The sequence below is a fragment of the Protopterus annectens genome, chromosome 17.part0, assembly GCF_019279795.1.
Source record: "Protopterus annectens isolate FY-2018-M chromosome 17.part0, PAN1.0, whole genome shotgun sequence".
Lineage (NCBI taxonomy): Eukaryota > Metazoa > Chordata > Ceratodontiformes > Protopteridae > Protopterus > Protopterus annectens.
Window position 1 is genome coordinate 475,489,662 of NC_056751.1, and position 21,655 is coordinate 475,511,316.

A 21,655-nucleotide genomic window follows, 5' to 3' on the forward strand; every position below is an offset into this window, starting at 1 on the left:
TGCCAGTCTCTCCTATTTTTCCTCTCAACATGTTCTCGTCTTCTACAGTTTCTTTTTCACCTAGTTTACCTTCTCCTTAGCCTTTTGTCCTTACTTGTGCATTTTTTCTTCCCTTCCTCCTACTTTATCATTATTTACCCTTTTTTACACTGCCTGTACACAACTTCATGCTGTACGTTCTTTCTCACCATACTGGTTATATTATATCTTGTCACAATAATTAATTAAATAAGAAAAGTTCCCACAAAAAAAAAACATGATTTAGGCTTGGCAGCTTATCTTAATGTTCCTCTATGACCAGCTTCAAAATTAACAACTGATAAGTGATTTATCATGTTTTTTTTTTCTCATTTCAAAACAGCTTCCAAACCCCACCCTCCATTCCATAACTTTCTCTGATCTCTAATTTTCATAATGTTATTAACAGTTTCACACAGACCCTACATGCATTTTTTTACATCTTTTTCCAGTTCATCAGTTCTAAACTGCGCAGTAACATTTTTAACATCTATTTGCAGAAAAGAGGCAATTGTTCCATGGTTAAATGTACCTTTTTGTCAGACAGTTCCAGAAATTTCATCATCCGTGCCTCAGATTCAAATGTTAATTCACAAAAAGTCTCTGTTCGTACATGTATAAAAAGACTGAATTTCTTGAGCTGTAAATTTTAACTGTCACTTTAACTTCTTTACCTATACTAATAAAAGGCAGTTAACATTACAAGCCATCTTTCTACAAAACATTTAATTCACAGGCAATCCAGTCAAACATTTACTATCAAAACTTCTGAAGGAAGATGATATGCATGCTAACCTGGACCCTATCCAGCATACCTTACTTCTCAACCTCACTTAACACCTCCCACACAGAAGGAAATATCTTAAAGTAGCATGTATCTGTCCATGGAGAATAATAAATAGTGGTAAGTAATAGAAGCTTGGCAAGCTATAGAACAATCTTATTTTGTAGCATTTTCAGAAATCTCTACACTTCAAGCCTAATACAGAATAATTACACAATTCTTTCTGACCTAGGCAAGGTAACAATGCTGATGGGCGAGTCATACTATTAGGTAAACAAAACTTTGCACGTAATATAGTAAAAACATATCTAACTGCAACCTCACTAATGGCATAGCCTCTAATTGGGTAAAAGTCAATTCAAATTAAGAAGGCACACAAATCTCAATACAGCCTCTATATGCAGGCCTCCCTTCAATGGCAGTAACACAGCAGACAATCCTATTTTTCCCCACAAGCCATCCCTAAAATGCAATACTGCTAGAGGTCTGTTGTATTAATGCTAACAGCCCAGAAGGAAAACAGTTAGAAAACAGTGTTAGCAGTACAATCTTGTACAGTTGATTACAAAAAAAAAAAAAAAAACTACCAGTCCTAACACAGTAACCATTAATGACTGTACTCATGACCTTTTAATTACCAGTATTAAACAAAGATGTACTAGCATTACCAGTCTATCAAACCATTATAGTCAACATTGCCATTATCTCTACTTGCTCTTTCAAAACCCCAGCACTTCCTCGTTGACAGGCCATTCTTGGGCCAAAAAACAAACAAATATAAGTACAGCCCTTTTCACAGTTGACTGAGCTACATTTTACAATATCTACAAACCCACCAGAACCCAACTCAGTTCACCTCACAGATTTAAGCTTTTCTTTTCCCAGTTAGAGTCACAGGCTAGGAGGCAATGCATGTCCCTGGCATAGCACTGAACTTCTTGCTATAATGAAGAGGCGAGACTAAGCCAAGAAAACCATGAAGCAAGACCTAGATAACAAATGCATGAAGCTTATTTAACCCAAAGAAAGACTACCAGAATAGCCATCAATTCTGTGAAATTGCAGTACTTAAGAATTAAACAAGAATGGTCTGATAGTAGCCCTATATACTCTGGACAGAAATTAAAAATCTAACAAGAAGAATTAATGAATCTTCTGCAGTGTTTTCAGACTCCAACAAAGCCAAGATAACTTATTGCTAAAGGCTGCAAATAATTCATCTCCTCTACAGTTGCAGAAATAGCAGATCAAATTCACTCCACAAGCCTTAGCGCACAACATGTAATCATCAACAACCCTCAATACTATGTATTCACAGAATATTCCATAAGACTACATTCTCATTTAAAGAAACCAAAAAACTGATATAAATGCTATATACCCAAAACTCCCCAGCTAAATTATATAACTTCACCCTAGTCTCATTAGAAAATCAGCAGAGCTTATTGTCAAATGCCTCACTGAAACTTTCAACCTCTTCTTTACTTCAGGAATTGTACCCTGTGCCTTAAACACCCTATAGTTATTCCCCTACCAAACATTCCTCCACAAAGGACTAGTAAGACTACAGACCCATTCCAGTCTTTGTCCCATTGCCACAATACTTAAAAATCTCATAGGTTCATAGGTTGGTACTAGGCTATCGGCCCCATGGCCTATACAAGCCTAGCCATAACAATTCTCTGGCTATTTCTTCCCACATTATTTACTTCCCTGGACCCCTGTCTAGCAAGACGACTGACGTGATCTCCGGGGTGAATTTCCTATCTCCCATCCAATCATCAAGGCTCCTTTTGAAGAGGGCCAAAGAGGACCTCTGCTTGACATGTATGGGCAGTCTGTTCCAGAGTCTGTGGAGTCTCTGGGTCAGGAACCTATCCCTCCAGCATGTTTTGTTCATTGTGATGACAAGGTTTAGATCCCTGAAGCGTATGTCTCTGAGGGATTGGGATTTAAGTGTAATATGTCCAACAGCTCTGGGCTTGACATGGCCTTGTATGTTAAGCAGAGATCACCTCTGAGTAGACGATATGCCACAGAGTATAGCTGGAGTTTTTTTAGATGGTCAGCATAGGGCATCTGCTTTAGGCCTGTGATTCTTTTAGTGAGATATTTCTGCAGCCTTTCCAGTTGTTGCAGATGTTTTGAGAGGTACATACCAAATGGGGCATTGTATTCTATAATGGGTCTAATGAGGGATGAGTACAGTGGGACAATGACCTCTTTTTTTCTGGATGAAAAGCCCTTAGTGATGAGGTGTGCCACACAGAAGGATTTCCTGACTGTTGTGGCGATGTGGTTATCGAAGGTGAGACCACTGTCCACCTGTGTCCCTAAGTCTCTTATCACATTTTTGGTGTTTAGTGTACTGCCACCTATGTAGTGATTCATAGGTACATGTTTTTTTTCAAAGGGGATAACTATACATTTCTTGGCATTCAGCTTGAGCCCATGGCTCTGGCACCAAGCACCTATTTCTGTAAGGCCCTTTTGTAGAATATCCATATCATTTGGGGATTCAATAATGGCTCCCAGTCTGCAGTCATCTGCAAACTTTATTAGCCAGAGTCCCTCAGTGTTGGCCTATACTTCAGAGAAGTAGATGCCAAACAAGAGCGGTCCCAGGACTGAACCCTGAGGTACTCCACTTGTCTCTTGTCTGGAGATGGATTTGGAGTCGGCTACTTTTACAGTTTGGGCTCTGTCAGTAATCCAGTTTGCAACGCATCGAGTGACGTAGGGATTAATGCCCAGCTTAGTAAGTTTATCTATGATTCCAGAGTGGAGGATGGTGTTGAAGGTCTTGGCAAGGTCCAGATAGGCTGTAAGAACCACCTTACCCTTGTCCATGGCTCTGGAGACTGATTCAAAGAAGTCAATCAAGTTCAAGAGACAAGATCGGCCCTTCACAAACCCAAACTGCATGGGGTCCAGTGTTTTAAGGTTGCTAATGTCTTTGTTTATAAGTTCCATGATAATACGTTCCATGCCCTTGCAGATCAGGCTTATCAGACTGATGGGGCTGTAGTTGCCGGGATCCAAGGTGGATCCCCCCTTGTGGAGTGGCATAACTGTAGCTGTGCGCCACTCAGTGGGCACGAAGCCTGAGGTGAGGCTATGATTAAACATAACACTTAGGTGAGGTGCCAGTTCCTTTTACAAATAAATATGTAAATACATCAAGACCTATGGCTTTTAATCTGATTGCCAACACAGCTTTTGTAAATCCTTTAGTACCACCACAGCTGTACTTTCATCAACAACTAAGATGCATTGCACTATAAATGAGGGGCTACATACCTCCATATTTTTTGTTGATATGACTCATACCACTGAGACCATCAACCATGAACTTTTTCTGCACAAACTTAAAAGGCACAATTCTGGAGATAACACTATCACGTGGTTTAAAGCCTATCTTTCAGACAGAACCTTTCAACTCAATAGCAATCAGTACTGGAGTCAAGGCAGGCTTAATATATGGGTGCATCAATGCTCCTAGAAGTCAACTTGCATGAAACTGAGCTACAAAAACAACTGCAATCTATTTTTTTTTTAAATTATGTCAATGGTTTGTTAATAACAAACCTATGATTACCCTCCCCCCCAAAAAAAAAGAAAACATGATGTTATTCACTTTTCCCATAAACTATTATACCTATTATCACTTTTACTCAAGGACCATTAGTTAACATTATTCCCATTCTATCTGAGTATAAATACATAGACATTACACTGAACACTCTCTAACTCATATAGATAACATTATAAATAAAATCCTCTCAATTCAAGTTCTGCTATAAAATCTCCAACCTTCTATCATCAGTAGCTAGGACTTCTATAGCTAAAAATGCCTTACTTCCCAAACATGAGTATTGCTTACCCTTATTAAACCAAACATTAATAATATGTTGCATATTTCATAATGTTAAAACCTATTTGATGTGTGCTGTTATGGAACATTATTTGTATAATTTGAGCATACTAACATGATTTATCTATGTATATGAATATAAATGCCATGATCTGTGTAAATCAGCATGGTATCATCAGGACACAGCAATGGTTTTCAATGGGTGAGCAGTGAATGGAATTTGTAACACTAGGTTTGTGAAGCATTATGAAATATGTGACATATTATTATTGTTTGGTTTAATATTACAGTAAAGGACTTGAAACCATACTGAGTCTGAGGTCCCCTTCAACCACATAGAGTTACTTTAAAAATGACACCGTAAAGAGGTGGCTAATATTCAGACATCCATTAATATAAATATTTTAGAAACAGCGAATAATATTAGCAATATTATCATATCCATTTCAGCATAAAGAGCATGGCACGAGCTGCATGCCAGTCATTAATGTCAGATCTGTGGAACTGTGAACAATGTAAGTGGCACAATAAGAAAGATAATAAGGTTTTCTTGAGATATATAATGTACAATGTGACAATTTGTGATATGTAATCTAATATGAGAGTAGAGCTGCCACCAGATATGTGAGTAGATGCAAGTACAGGTGTTCAGAATGACGTGGCACACTGACTGTGTGGCTTTAATGCATGGAGCAGCAGGAAATGATGAATAATTACAATCGTATTTATGAATGTTACCAATACTTGCACATTTACATGAATTTCTTAAAAGTATTATGCTTTGCATCATTTATCAAAGTGTCAGCTCCAAATAGGCATAATTTACTGAGAAGATGCAGTGAAAGAGTTAGCATGACATCTATATTACAGCAATTTCTAGTGACGGCAAGTGAGAAGTTATGAAAAAAATATTTTTTTTCATGTTTCTTCAATAATATAATAAAGACCTTGGAATCAACATTTAATTCTGGGACAGAGTGCTAGAAAATGACACAGAAATAATAGAACCAGCATGCCATCATCCAGAGATATAAATACTTGTTATTATTAGCAGCAATGAATGTTATCAATATTTTCATATGCCTATCAATATACAGACAATAATGTGAACTACATGGCAGTCAGTGATGACAGGTGAAGGTCTATAAGACCAGTGACTATAAGCAATGACAACATCATGGAGACATTGTAGATTTAGGAAGATATTGCCACTTCCTTTGAAATTTAATCAAAAATGTGACATATATTAGATGTCAAGCAATATGGCAACAGAGGCCAGTCACAGACCATTGGGAATGTGATTCCATAAAAATACACTATGGTAAGAATAAAATGATATTTAAACTGGGTGGCTGTAATGCACAGTGCAAAAGATATTGATAAATGGTTTCAGTAACAGTGATGAATATTAACAATACTTGTATGCTTACATAAATATCTTGAGAATGCTATGCTCTGCATTTTGCAGCAAGATGTCATCTGCAACTGGACATAATTTACTAAGACAGTGCAGTGAAACTGTCAATCTGATATCTACATTCCAGGAATTTTTGATAACTGTGATAAGTTATGGGCAGTATGATATTTTTTTTAGATTTACTTTAATAATGCTCTAAAGGGTTTGACAGCATCATTATTAATGTTGCCCCTTACAAGGACAGAGTGCTGTTAAAGAAAGGAGACTGACTGGAGGTAGCTAACATGTACATATCAAGAAATTTAAATGTTTTCTTGCTCTAGAAGCTATGAATTATATATTTAGGAACATCAACAACATAGCATGAGGTGCATATAAATGAATGCAAGCTGACCCCAAAGATAAAGCCATACAAAAATATCATTGTTGCCTGGCACATAACATACATGGTTTCTTAAATAATGAATTGTGATTGAAAATGCTGTTACAAACATAGACCTGATTTGCAGATTTTTGCAAATATAGCAAAACTACAGTGTCTTGCAGGGTGTCGCTGGAAAGCAGACAACTGTCCGAGGAACTCTGCAATTGACATAATGCATCTATCTTGGGACAGATGTCAGCAAAGAATGACTACAAGACACTCTTTAATTTTGGAAAAAATATAAGAAATAATATCCAGTCTTATTCAAGCTTATTTCTAATTACACTACCCACTGTAATCATGAATTTATATCTAGCACCCTTGCAGATAAAGACCAGATTCTATCCTCTGTCATCCTGAAATCTCCCTATGCAAGTATCTCCAGCTATATTTTTTTCTCTCTTTTTGACACCTCACACTTGAACATCAAGTGTGCCCAGGACCTCTTGTTCGTCAGGTCTGCTAGGCTCAATTTTCCTCCACCAAACTAATGCTGCCCTACTTGAAGGACTTTTAATGAGATCTAGACCCCTCAGAATTATAATTGCTTCTGGATTGTATTTTTCAGTGCAATAATTTCCCCTACCCTTGAGTGTATTCCTAACACTTAGAGCTAGATATTCAATGCGGCATGCTGGCATAATATCTTGCCTTCATGCCAGTTCAGCCAATGGCCATACCAGGCATCACCTCTTGTGCATCCCAAGCACCCCTTGCGATTAACTGCAAGACATGTCTAGCCACCCCCCCCCCCCAACCAGGTCAGTCATGCTCAACCTCATCATGCTACAGCCACAGAATCCCACTTTGCTAATGAAACCCTGGTCATCTGGGCCATAGTCAGGGCTTTATGTCTCTACTCCATGGTGCTGGCTATATTTCCAACCATAATTACATATAAAACAGATATGGAAAGTGCTTGACAAAACTAAAACTGCAGACACCATGAGCCCAAATGACATAATAGGTTGTTTCTTGGTCAGTACAAAATACCCCAGTTTAGACGGTTGCCACATTCACCTCCAGTTTTAATCAATCAAAACCTAGACAAATGTATATAAAAATCAGCACTAATCTACCTGAATATTGAATAAACCTCTCTGGTGGAACTCATACATCAATAAAATATATAACATAAGAAGAAAAATAATGATACATTGTATGGATGCCCCATCCACCTACCTTAACGTCAAACTGAAATATTAAATAAATAATAGAATCCAGGCCACCAAAGAAGGCAAAATCTCTTTTATAGAAACACACAGTTACAGATGATTATAGAAACACACAATTACAGATGATTATAGAAACACACAATTACAGATTTTGCCTTCTTTGGTGGCCTGGATTCCATTGTTTATTTATTAGTACTTGATTTATATTCTACAGTCAATCTGAAATATGCCAGCAAAGAACTAAAAATCATTATTACAAAATGTAAAGCAGAATATGAACTTAAGGCTACTGCAAATATGAAAGGAAACTACAAATCTTTCATCAGTTATATCAGAATACTAAGGAAATTTTCAGCAATGCTTTGAATTCATCTTTAAAGTCATATATTCTAGTCCCAAGGATATATCAAATAAATTAACAGACATTTAATGGTTACGTTACCTCACTTCTCCATGTTGCTGAACCCACTATCCTTGATAATTCACTTTCCTTGGAAATCACATTGAAACAAGTCTTAGAATCCCTGTCAAATGCTAAAAATGCTACTTCTCTGGGGGGAGGTATCTTAGCAAGCTGCACTTTCATCAGTACCAAGTATGTATTATCTGCACCTCTGACTAATCTGCTCAAACTACCTGTTCACTTGGTTTGTGTATGATACCTAGAGAACAGCTACTATGATTGCTGTACACAAGGTTGGCCTCTCTACAGACAAAAGTAATTGCTGGTTTGTCAGGCTCACCAGCTCTATATCTAAAGCCATGGAATGTATCATAGCAGAAGTCATTTATGTAGACACAGGCAACTTAATTGCTCTAGACCCCACTCTGTTTGATTTTGTAAAGGACAGCTACTATCTCCTAAATCTGGTAAACTTCCTTTAAAAGGTTTTAGAGGCTGCGGACAATGGCTACTCTGTGATGGCTGCTTAACTTGACCTGACCAAGGCTTTTGACTCTATCCCCCCATGCTGATATTATAGAAGAATTAGACAAATGTAATATAAACCACCATGATGGCTACTTGACTGGAAATTGGCTATCCAGCAGATCACACTTAGTAAAAGTTACCAGGGTCATCTTTGAATCTAACATTTTAACTAGTGGAGTTCCATATGGATCAGTGGTAGCCCCCACCCTGTTTGGAATTTATTTTGCAGACATTCAAGCCAATATACTTGAAGTGTGGTTGACTAGGTGTGTTGATGACTACAAGCTGGTTACTGTTATCTGCGCATTCATGGATACTAAACTGCTCCAACAAAGGCAGGAATATGCACAGACATGCTGTGCTGAAAATGGTCTCAAGCTAAATACAAGAAATGTGCAATATAGTAGCATTCCACAAAAAAGCTGCTACCACCTGATACATAAAAAGTAGTACTCTTCAAACCCATATGGTCATCTGAAACCTGATTAGTTATATAGATGTCTCTCTATCTCTCACTCTTTCTCTCTCAGTTGATCATCACAGTTAGGAAATCCTGTCTAGCACAGTTAATATCTACCAGAATGTTTTCATAATCCGAAGAAATGGTCTTAGCACTGTGCTCTTCCTTTATCACTATTGAATACAATGCCACATTTTGTAAATCCAAATCCAAATATATCACTCAACTGGAAAGGCTCCAAAAATTTTTAACCAAAAAATGAAAAGCTTTCTTTTCATTTCAGACCATCTTTTTTTGGAGAAGGTTCCCTGCACCCTAGTGGAAGGAGTGTGCAGTTAGAACTTGTCTGATCGAAGACTGCTGGAATGGGGCTTAGTTTTTAGCTTTTTATTGGTTAAGTGCTTAATTTGTTTAAATCAGTTTGCTCATTTGTTATTGCCGCTTAGCTAGGGTTAAACTATTCCCGGCACCATAAAGTGTGGTCTTCAAATTTTCCCTTAGAACTAGCCAGTTTTTTTTTAGTTTTAGCATTCAAATCTGTTTCTTTGAGCTCAGCACTTGTTCAGAACTGGTTGTAAGCACTAAATAGGTTACAAATTACTACAGCACTCAACTTTCCTCACTTGTCTAGGGGAAAACAGTTTTTGGTACTTAATAAATAAGCACCTATTCAGACATGTCTAAGAGTCAGATCCAGGTGTTTTCTCCTGTCTACCTGATGAATCTGGGCATCTTGGGGCAATGCAGCAATTGCTTCAATTACACAGACAACCCTCTCCTCCTACCACCAAACACTACAACCTGTGAGAGATGCACTTATATAGCCAAACTGGAAGCAAAGCTCTCTTCATCAAAGACTGGACTAGACAGTCAAGAGGAGAAGGTAAACACTTGCACCACATCACACTTATCACATAGTCCCTCAAAACATAGACCACCAAAACACACACATAGCAACACAAAACACATACCTACATTCATGGAGGCTCTCAATAAAAATCTGCTCAAGCAACAGAGACCTCCAAAGCAGAAACGTAAGCAACCTCCACCCCCCAACACAACCCAAATGACACATTGCCCACAAACTCAGTGTGCCACTCAACCACAGCCCATAAGGCACAACATCGTACCCAACACTCTAGTCATAGATGACTCTATAGTCAGGCACACTGATGTTCCACTCACCAGGCTAAACAAGGAGAAAATTGCTGTCAGCTGCCTGTCAGGTGCCAGGATCCGCCACATAATGCATGCACTCAGGTCACTCCACAACAAGTACAGATATGACTCTGTCATTGCCCATGTTGGTATGAATGACCTGAGACGTACCTCCCTGGACTACATAAAAAGAGACATGGGGGAGCTCTCCAATCTTATAGCCCAGACAGGTATGACCCTAGCCCTGAGTAGCATCCTGCCATCACCCAGAATGATACTACAGTACAAGGACAAAATGCTTGACTTCAACAATTGGCTAGGCTTCTTTTGTCATTCTAAGGGGATCCAGTATCTGTCTGCCTGGGATGGCATGATCAACAGACCACAATGCTTTGCCAGAGATGTCCTGCACTTGTCGCCCTTGGGATTCTGGATACTGGCTAAGGCTCTTGCCACCCCTATAGTGCCTTTTTTAGGCAAGGTTCAAATGGTGAATTCACCATCATAACAGGTATAAGCAAGCAAAATCTGAGGGTAATGCTACTCAATGCTAGAAGTCTAAAGCTCAAAATGCATTCACTTGAGGCACTCCTTAAAATGGAGAACATTGACATCTGTGCAGTGACAGAGACCTGGTTCAAGGCTCCAGAAAGCACCCCTGCATTACCAGGCTATAATTCATACCACACCTTTCGGCCACCTAACCTGGACTGAAACACTAAAGGCAGAGGCATAACCATATTCATTAAGGATATCCACACCTCCAGGCTAGTTGCTCAGCATAATGCATCCGAGATTATCCAAGTGCAACTAACTCTGGGCAAGACCGCAATCCAAATTGTAACTTGCTACAGATCCCCCACCATGCCCAAGGATTCCCACTCCTCATTTCTCGATACACTGGAAAATATTAAGGTACAACCCAATACCAAAATAATAGTCAATTTCAACTACCCCCACCATTAACTGGGAAAACTACTCATGTACCAACTCTTTTGCTCAACGTTTTCTAGAATTCATAAATTCCAGCGTCTTGGATCAACTTATCAACACCCACTCCAGGGGCAGCAATATCCTAGACCTGGTCATAACCAACATGGAAGACTGGTGTTCTGCACCTGATGTCAGTTTCTATTTGGTCAGATCCGACCACAACCTAATCACCCTAGACATCCACATCCCACCCCCCCCCCCTTCATTAGGGAAACCACCATAAAAAATTTCTCCAAAGCCAACTTCATGCTTCTTAAGACAGAAATAGCAAACTTCACGATACCTAAGCAGATGGACAATAGAGGTACAGCTGCCGAATCCTACACAAATGCACTTTATAAGCACTTACACGAGTACATGGATCGTGCTATCGCTAACAGAACCAAGATGCTATCCTCCAAAAAAAGGAAGACAATCTGGTGATCCCCTGCCATAAACAAACTCTACAACAGAAGAAAGAAACTGTTGCAAAAAAAGAGTAAAATCCCATGATTGGTGGAACTCCCTAGTCAGCCTCAGTAAGAAGTTAAGATCCCTCATAAAATCCTCCAAAGCTAGTTACGAAAACAAAATCGCCACTGATTCTAAAGACAACCACAAAGCATTTTATAGCTATGTCAAGAATCTCAATGACAACTCAGATCTGCTCTGAGTTACAGCACAATGGCACTACATATAAAGAACCAACTGATATTGCCAACATCCTGGCAGATAGGTTCAGTGCTAACTTTACCCCCCTCTCACCCCCCAAAGGGCCCATCTCTATACCAGATGAATGCAAAGTGCCTGTAATCATGGCTGCACAGATAAAAACCACACTCTCCAAAGCCAAGAACACAGCATCCGTGGAACCTGACAACATCCCAGGCTGCGTTCTACATGAACTACAGAATGAACTGGCACCCCATGTAAGCACCATGTACAATTATAGCCTCACCTCAGGCTTTGTGCCCACTGAATGGCACACAGCAACGGTTATCCCACTCCACAAAGAAGGAGCCACCACGGACTCTGGGAACTACAGCCCCATTAGCCTTACAAGCCTGGTCTGCAATTACATGGAACATATCATCATGGAACTTATAAACAAATACATTGGTAATCTCCAAACTCTGGACCCCACCCAGTTTGGGTTTATGATCATGTCTCCTAAACCTCATAGACTTCTTTGGAACAGTCACCAAAGGCGTAGACGAGGGTAAGGTGGTTCACGCAGCCTATATAGATCTTGCCAAGGCTTTTGACACCATTCCCCACTCTGGAATTATAGATAAACTCACTAAACTAGGTATAAATCCCTATGTCACAAGATGGGTTGCCAACTGGCTCACTGACAGAACCCACACTGTGAAAGTAGCAGACTCCAAATCTGACTTCAGCCCAGTGACAAGTGGAGTACCACAGGGTTCAGTTCTGGGTCCTCTCCTGTTTGGTATCTACTTTTCTGAAGTACAGGCTAACACAGAAGGTTTTTAGCTAATGAAGTTTGCAGATGACTGCAATCTAGGAGCCATAATCAAAACTCCTAGTGATTTGGACATCCTACAAAGGGGCCTCACTGAGACAGATGCCTGGTGTCAAAGCCATGGCCTCAGGTTCAATGCCAAAAAGTGCACTGCTATCCCCTTTGGTAAAAACTCTGTACCCATGAGCTACTACATAGGTGGTAGTCTACTTATTACTGAAAGTGTGATAAGAGACCTTGTGACACAGGTGGACAGTAGTCTCTCCTTTGATAATCACATTGCCACAGTAGTCAGGAAATCCTTCTACATGGCACACCTCATCACAAAAGGTTTCTCATCAAGGAAAAAAGAGGTCATTGTTCCCCTCTACTCGTCACTCATTAGACCTGTTATAGAGTTCAACGTCCCTTTTGCTATGTACCTCACAAGACATCTACAACAACTGGAAAGGCCGCAGAAATACCTCACAAAGAGGATTACTGGCCTCAAACAGATGCCCTACGCAGAACATCTCAAAAAACTCCAGCTTTACTCCGTCACCTGCTGCCTACTCAGAGGCAATCTCTGCCTAACATACAAAGCTATCTCAAGCCCAGAGCTGTTGGACATGCTTCACTTAAAGAAATCCCAATCCCTCCTAGCTACAAGCTCTACGGACCTAAACCTTGTCACCACAAATAACAGAACATGCTGGAGGGATGGATTCCTGTCCCAGACACTTCCCATACTCTGGAACAAATTGCCTATTTATATTAAACAAAGCTCCTCATTAGCACTCTTCAAGAAAAAATCTTGATGATTGGATGGGAAATAGGAAATTCACCCCGAGGATCACCTCTGTTGCTCTGCTTGATAGGGCCACAGGAAAACAATATTCTTGGGTGGCGAAAGCCAGGGTACCTTTTTGGCTAGGTTTATATAGGCCCTAGGGCCTATAGCCTAGTACCTACCTATGAAGCTATCATTCACCTACCCAGAAAGATTAGCCCAACTCTTGTTATACTGAGTAGCATACCAGATGCTCTAAGGGGACCCAGTCTTGTTTGACCTCTTATTTGTTTACAAAACTAGTGGCTCTACAAACAACCACACTAAATTTAAACCAGCAAGTGAACAAGGCTTGCTGATGGGGTAGGTTCCTAACTCAAATGATTCACATTCTGTAAAATACAATGCCACTATAGATTAAGCAAAATACTAATTTGTCTGCCTTTAAGAATAATCTTGATGATTTGATGGGTAAACACGCATTTACACCAGGGTTATCCTATCTGGCCCTGCTTGACTTAAGAAGTGGGAACTATATTAAGTGCTCATAAAGAGCAATAAGAACGTTCTTGTGTGTCTACTTAAAGGTGCATGTGGCTAGGCATATCATGGTCCCTTTGAATGCTTGTCTAATATTGTTTGTCTGTTCTATCAGATCACCTCCGTAAAATATTGAAGAACAGCACCTCCACTTAATACACACTAGAAGGCTGCCGAACATTGTTTGTAGTTTCCATATGAAAGGAAAGCTACACAATGGTTCCTGCCAACCACGGACTTATCATCCTCACCAGCATTGTTTGCAAGGTGCTGGAAAGCATAATCAGTGATCTCATCAATGGGAACATAGGAAAGCATAATCAGTGATCTCATCAATGGGAACATAGGAAAGCATCATCAGTGATCTCATCATTGGGAACATAGGAAAGCATCATCAGTGATCTCATCATTGGGAACATAGGAAAGCATCATCAGTGATCTCATCAATGGGAACATAGGAAAGCATCATCAGTGATCTCATCAATGGGAACATAGGGAAACTAAAATCTACAGATTGAAACCTTGTTGGATTTGTAAAATGTAGATCATGCATATTAAATGTAGTTGACTTATTTGAAAGATTCTCTGAAGAAGATGGTAACTACTTGCAAATAGCTTACCTACATTTAGCTAAAGTTTTGACTTTATAATCCACTGTAGAATCATTGACAAACAGGACAAACACAGTATAAAGCTCTGTGTATCCCACTGCCTTGCTAAATGTCACATTATTATGCCATGCTATTGGAAATAATGGTACATTTTCCTCAGATAGATGTGAAACCAGAGCTTCTATTTGTCATCTACTTCTCTGATATCAAATCTGATGTAGTTGGCTTCTAACTGATCAGTTTTTCAGATGACTGCATGCTTAAATCTGGCATCAACAATAATCTGATCCTCCAGGATGGCCTTACTCCAATACTCTGTGACAGGATCATACTCTAAAGCTAAGTGCCAAAAAATGTTACATCATACAGTTTAAGAAGCAAGAACTCTCATGCAACTACCATATAAATAGTACTCCCACCTACCAAAACAAACACCTAAAGTATGTTGGCAGATAATTAACTCTCCTTTGACCACCACCTATTGCCTGTCATTACGAAACCCTTCTACCTCAACCATCTGTTTATTAAGGGCATCTCCTCTAGCAAAAAGGCTGTAATTTCTATCTTCTTGTCTGTAATCAGGCTCATACTAGAAAAAAGTGTGGCTTTTGGTATGTACCTATGCAAACTTCCACCCTCCCTAGAAAGCTCTAATAGATTCTCACTAAAACATCTAGGTTTTGAATTCCCTCAGCTATCCAGAGTTTCTAAAAAACATATCTCTCTTTTTCGTTTCTTACAGACTCTTCAGGGTTGACATACTCCTGGATTATAACATTGAGAAAAGCAACCCTTCACCTTATCATGTATAAACAACACATCACCACAAAACAACAAGTAGTCAGGGAAATAGGTACTTGGGTTGAAAGCTCTCACTATTTTGATCACCATGTGACAACAGTTTTCTGGAAATCAATTTATTTAGTAACTACCAAAATAAAAAGACAGGTCAGAACAGAGATCACACTGCTTCACTTTTGATGGGTTGACTGCTTTCATTCTCAATAATAAAAGAATTTCATCTGAACTCAGATCAGTGTGATCTCTGTGCTAACCTTCTTTTATATTAGTAGTTACACTTTCTTTTCATTTATTTATTTATTGATATTATGTATTTATTTGTACTTGTCAAGCCTTTTATGTAGCCCAGGAAATTGTAAGGGAATATCATCAAGGACTAAAGAATCACTCACTCCCTTACGCTCACCATTGATAAACACAATAATCAAGTACAATGCCTCCTTTGGGACGTATTTCACCAAACATATCAAACAATTAGAAAGATTCCAAATGATCCATATGAAAAACATCACATATATAAACTCCAGGAGCACCCAAGAGAAGCTAGAAACTCATCACTTTATTCAGAGTCTTACAGACCTTTTTAGCACACACACACACACACACACACACACACACACACACACACACACACACACACACACACACACACACACACACACACACACACGCACACACACGCACACACACACACCATCTGTTTCACTTATCATGTCATTAGACAACAGATTGCCTTTGACTTCTTTCTCCACCAGTTCAATATCTCCACAAATTTTATATAACTGGTGACTTACATCTTCACCAACAGATAAATAAAATATGATGCATGGACAGGTTTATAACCCAGCACATCCCAAACCTCTGAAACAAACTTTACCTGCATCTTAAGGACTCAATATCTTCCTTTAAATATAAACTAGATGGCTGGATAGCTATTCACAGATTTAGTCAGAGATTAACTGGTATGGCCCTCTTGGAGAAAGGTGAACCAGCCTAATTAAGGGTACTAGCATCATGTTTATGATCACAAGACTCTGTGGCCTTAGAGCTTCTATGAATGTATAAAAGAATTCCCAGAAGTGGAAGAAACTCCCACTTTCTGTAAAACAAACCATGTTCCTCACTGTCGTCCAGTCTAACTTAGATGGAACTAACCTCGTACCTTGCCACACAATTCTTTTTGCACACTGTGGAGTAACTTGTTGGGTGTCCAATTGAGATTACAGTGCCTAGGTTTAAAAAAGGCTTAAATGTTCTATTAATTAATAGCAGCCTATGAAAGAGTCTTTTAGCACATTCATAATTTAGTGCTGTGCATACTGCCCAATGAGCATAACCAAACTATATTGCACTCCACACGCAGTGATAAAGGAGAAGAGTAACTGATCACAGATACAGATCAACCAGATGTAATCAAATGCAAATATCTACTTTACCATATGCATGAGCAATGAGTCACATAGTTTCATGAAGCACATCACTCTTATATTTCAACCAGTATCAAAAAAGGTAGAGATCTTGTCTGCCATCATTTTACTGTAACCAGCACCATACTGTAAATCAACAAGTATCAGATTCTGTTCTTGAAGCACATTTGACTCAAAAACTAGTACACATGCTGCTACTGTTGCTGTTACTGTTTATTGATCCATGATTTTGTGCCCAGCACATGACTGTGTCTTCACACAGCAATGTGCTAATATTTGTACAGAGTATGTCATTGTACAATTCTCCCACCTAAACAAATGCATAAAATAAGCAGGATAGCACACAGCAAGGTGAACAATGTGATGACAGGATCAGTATCATTTGCACAAACAAATGCATTATGCACAAGGTAGGAGTACTGTCATTCCTCACACCAGCTGATACTTAACAATGGCACACAACAACAGTTACACTGAAAAAATATTCACACACACACACACACACACACACACACACACACACACACACACACACACACACACACACACACACACACACACATATCATGGCAGCAACTGTGAACAGGTCACAGACTGCATGGTTGCCTAGTCCTTGCTGCACCAACACAGGCATGCATGTTATGTGACTGCGGCAAGCAATAGCTAAAGGTGAAAACTGCCACTGTACCCATGACGTTTATGTCACACAGTCTATACTTTGCTATGCATTTAATATTGTCTGCCTATCTGCATTTGACAGCCATGCTTGGTGCTGTAACTTGTTTACAGTGGTACTTCAGTATATATCAAAAGAGTTAAAGGGAAGGTAACCATCTTGAAAAACTTCTTCAAAGCCGAATTTGGGCTCCTAAAAACAGAGATGGGCAACTTCATGGCACCCATGCCAATGGAAATAGCTGCATGACTGATGAATCATACACCAGTGCACTGTATGAACATGTACATAAATGCATGGAACTAGCCGTACCCAACAGAACCAAGACACTCTCCTCCAAAAAAAGGAAGCCAATCTGGTGGTCCCCTGCCATTAATAAACTCTATAACAGAAGAAAGAAACTGTTGTAGAAAAAGGTGAAGTCCCAAGACTGGATAAACTCCCTTATTAGCCTCAACAAAAAGTTGAGATCCCTCATGAAATCCTCTAAAGTCAGCTATGAAGGCAGAATTGTGACAGACAGTAAAAACAATCACAAAGCCTTCTATAGTTATATCAAGAACCTCCACAGCAATACCCAGATTTGCACTGAGTTACTGCACAATGGTACCTCCTATACTGAGGCAACAGATATTGCCAACATACTGGCCGACAAACTCAGTGCAGACTTTATCCCTCTCACCCCCAAAGGACTAATCACAATACTGGAAGAATGCCAGGCACTCAGCATTACTGCAGCACAGGTTAAAGCTGCATTGTCCAAGGCCAAGAATACAGCTTCCATGGTACCCGATAATATTCCTGGCTGTGTTCTACATGAACTACAAAGCGAACTGGCACCACATTGTTTGCCTTGTTCAGTTACAGCCTCACCTCAGGCTTTGTCCCTACCAAATGGCGCACTGCTACAGTCATCCCTCTCCATAAAGGGGAAGCAACTACAGACCCTGGGAATTATTGCCCCATCAGCCTGATGAGTCTGATATGTAAAGCTATGGAGCGCATGATCATGGACCTAATTAACAAAGATATAGGAAATCTCCAAACTCTAGACCCCATGCAATTTGACCTTGTGAAAGGAAGATCATGCCTGCTCAACCTGGTTGACTTCTTTGATTCAGTCACCAGGCCTGTGGATGAAGGTAAGCCAGTGCATACAGCCTACCTCAATCTGGAAAAAAACTTTGATACCATTCCTCACTCAGGAATTATTGATAATCTCACCAAACTAGGCATCAACCCCTATATCACTAGGTGGGTTGCAAATTGGCTCACAGATAGAACACAGTGTGAAAGTAGTAGACTCCAAGTCAGACTGCAGATCAGTCATGAGTGGAGTCCCACAGGTATCTGTCCTGGGTCCTCTCCTGTTTGCCATCTAATTCTCAGACATCCAGGCCAACATAAAGGGGCTCTGGCTGACCAAGTCCACAGATGACTGCAAGCTGGGAGCCATTATTAACTCCCCAAGTGATGCAGACGTCCTAAAGAAAGGCCTCACTGAGACCAATGACTGGTGTCAAAACCATGGCCGTAAACGTAATGCCAAAAAATGTGTCATCATCCCCTTTGGTAAAAACTCAGTTCCCACTAAATACAGCGTTGATGGGAGCCCACTAAACACTGAAAGCATTATAACAGATCTGGGGAAGCAGGTTGACAGCAACCTCTCCTTCAACCACCACATTGCCACTGTGGTCAGAAAGTCCTATGTGGCACATCTCATTGCCAAGGGTTTTGCATCCAGGAAGAAAGAGGTCATTATCTCTCTACTCTTCTCTCATTAGGCCAATCATTGAGTATAATGCCCCATTTGGCATGTACCTCACTAGACAGCTGCAACAGCTGGAGGGGCCACAGAAGTACCTCATGAAGAAGATCCTAGGCATTAAACACATGTCCTATATGGACAGACTCAAGACTCCAGCTATTCTCTGTCTCATATCGCCTTCTTAGAGGTGATCTTTGCTTGACTTACAAAACCATGTCTGACCCAGCTCTCTTAGAAATGCTACATCTAAAGAAATCCCAATCACTCTGCACCACACGTTCCAGAGACCTCAACCTTATTACCACAATCAAAAAAACATGCTGAAGGGGACAGGTTCCTCACCCAGAGACTGCCTGTGCTCTATAATAGAATAGACTTCCCATACATGTCAAGCAGAGCACCTCACTGTCCCTCTTCAAGAGAAATCTTGATGAGTGGATGGGTAATAGAAGTTCACCCAGGGGATCACTCCAGTGGCTATACTTGATAGAGACACTGGGAACTAATGTCAGGCTGCATGATGCAAGGGCACTTCTATGGGCTAGGCTTGTAAAGGCTCCAGGACCATTAGCCTAGTACACACCTATGAACCTATAAAAGCTAACCCATTCCCATAGTTAATAAGGAAAACCAAAAAATGTATGCTACAGTATGACAAACTTGGAAAGACTGGCACAAAAATAGAATACAAAATGCATACTAACTTTTTAGACATCTAAGACATCTAAGAAATACTATAAAATACCACATCATACAATACAAGACAAAAAAATACTATAACGTACTCCAAAAATAGACAACAAAATAACCCCACATTTTTCTAGTCATCCATAAACAAACTAGGGGAAACTGCCACTTCACCCCCACCTCCACAAGAAGTAACTGCACTGACTCAGTTCCCACACACTTCACCTCCTACTTCATACAAACAATGATGACATTGATGTACATAAATCCATCAGTCATCCTCTCAGTACCTTCACCCTTTCAAACTATGTTCAACAACGTAACTTTAGCTCAGATCCTACCACTATTATCGGAAAGCTTCTATCTTATATAAAACCAACCACTTTTTATGCTAACCAGCTTTACTCTTGCTACATAAAAATGGTCACTGATTCAATGGCTTACCCTGTCTCCACACTAATAAATAGATCTACATCCAAATATTATGTTTCAGCCATCTGAAAGAAACCATTCATCATACTACTAAATAAAAGTAGTACAGCCACAGACCTCAATAAATACAGGCTCATGGCAATCCGTCCATCAATTTTTTTTTTAAAAGTGCGTTCACACTCAACTCATACAACACCGAAATGTAAATAACCTCCTCTCCAAAGCAGCAGATTTGTATACCCACAACAGCACTACTGCCCTCCTTCATTTTACAGATATTTAAACCAACACAGAAATAACAATAAATTAGTATTCCTAGATGTATCTAAAGCTTTAACATCTCATCAGCAACTACTTCATAAGCTCACATAAGTAGGTCTCTAACAAACCTCCCTTATGTTTCCTTAGTCATTTATCTGATAGACAGCAAGCAGTTAAATGAAAATAGGAATTGCAATCCTCTCTCCAAGCCACAATAGGAGTTCTGCAAGGCTCCATAGGACAGCTTCTTCTCTTATGTTTTCTTTAACAATCTTCACATTTCTTTAGGTAAGGCAAGCACTGTACATAATGCAGATGATTCCACTTAATTACGTGCATCTCAAACATCACCTAAATTCCACGAAATCACTCAAACTTCCTTCTCTTGTACTGAGATCTGATTATGCACTTCAAAGCTGCTTCTCAGTCATAACAAAACAAAGTTAATGCTTTTCATGCCAAAGTAATATCTCAACCACATTCAATCTTTTACACTCACACCTGCTAACAACACTAGAACTGAACTAGTAACCCATACAAAATTCTTAGATGTTCAGATAGACAACGGCCTTTAAATCAATGTACATATACTTCAATTATTAAAAAGACACACTGAAAACTAGGTTCTCTCTACAGGTCATACACTATTTGACACATAAGACAAACTCTAACCTCAATCTACTTGCTACAATGCATTTTCTGTGCTTCTCCTGCCCTTACTAACATAAGTGCCACACTAAAGAACAAACTAGCCTCCTTTTATAATAAAGTTGTAGAATTTTCTGCCAATGCTACTTGTAGAAGCCACACTGAGAGGTCTTAAAATAACTAAACTGTCAAAAACTAAACAACTGCCTCACTTTCTCCAAAGTACTCATTGCATATAAACAAATGCATTGTTTTATTTATTTATTTTTATTTATTTATTTACATTTGTTGACTGGGAGTGTCTGACTGGATGTAGGTCCATTTTCAGTGGAG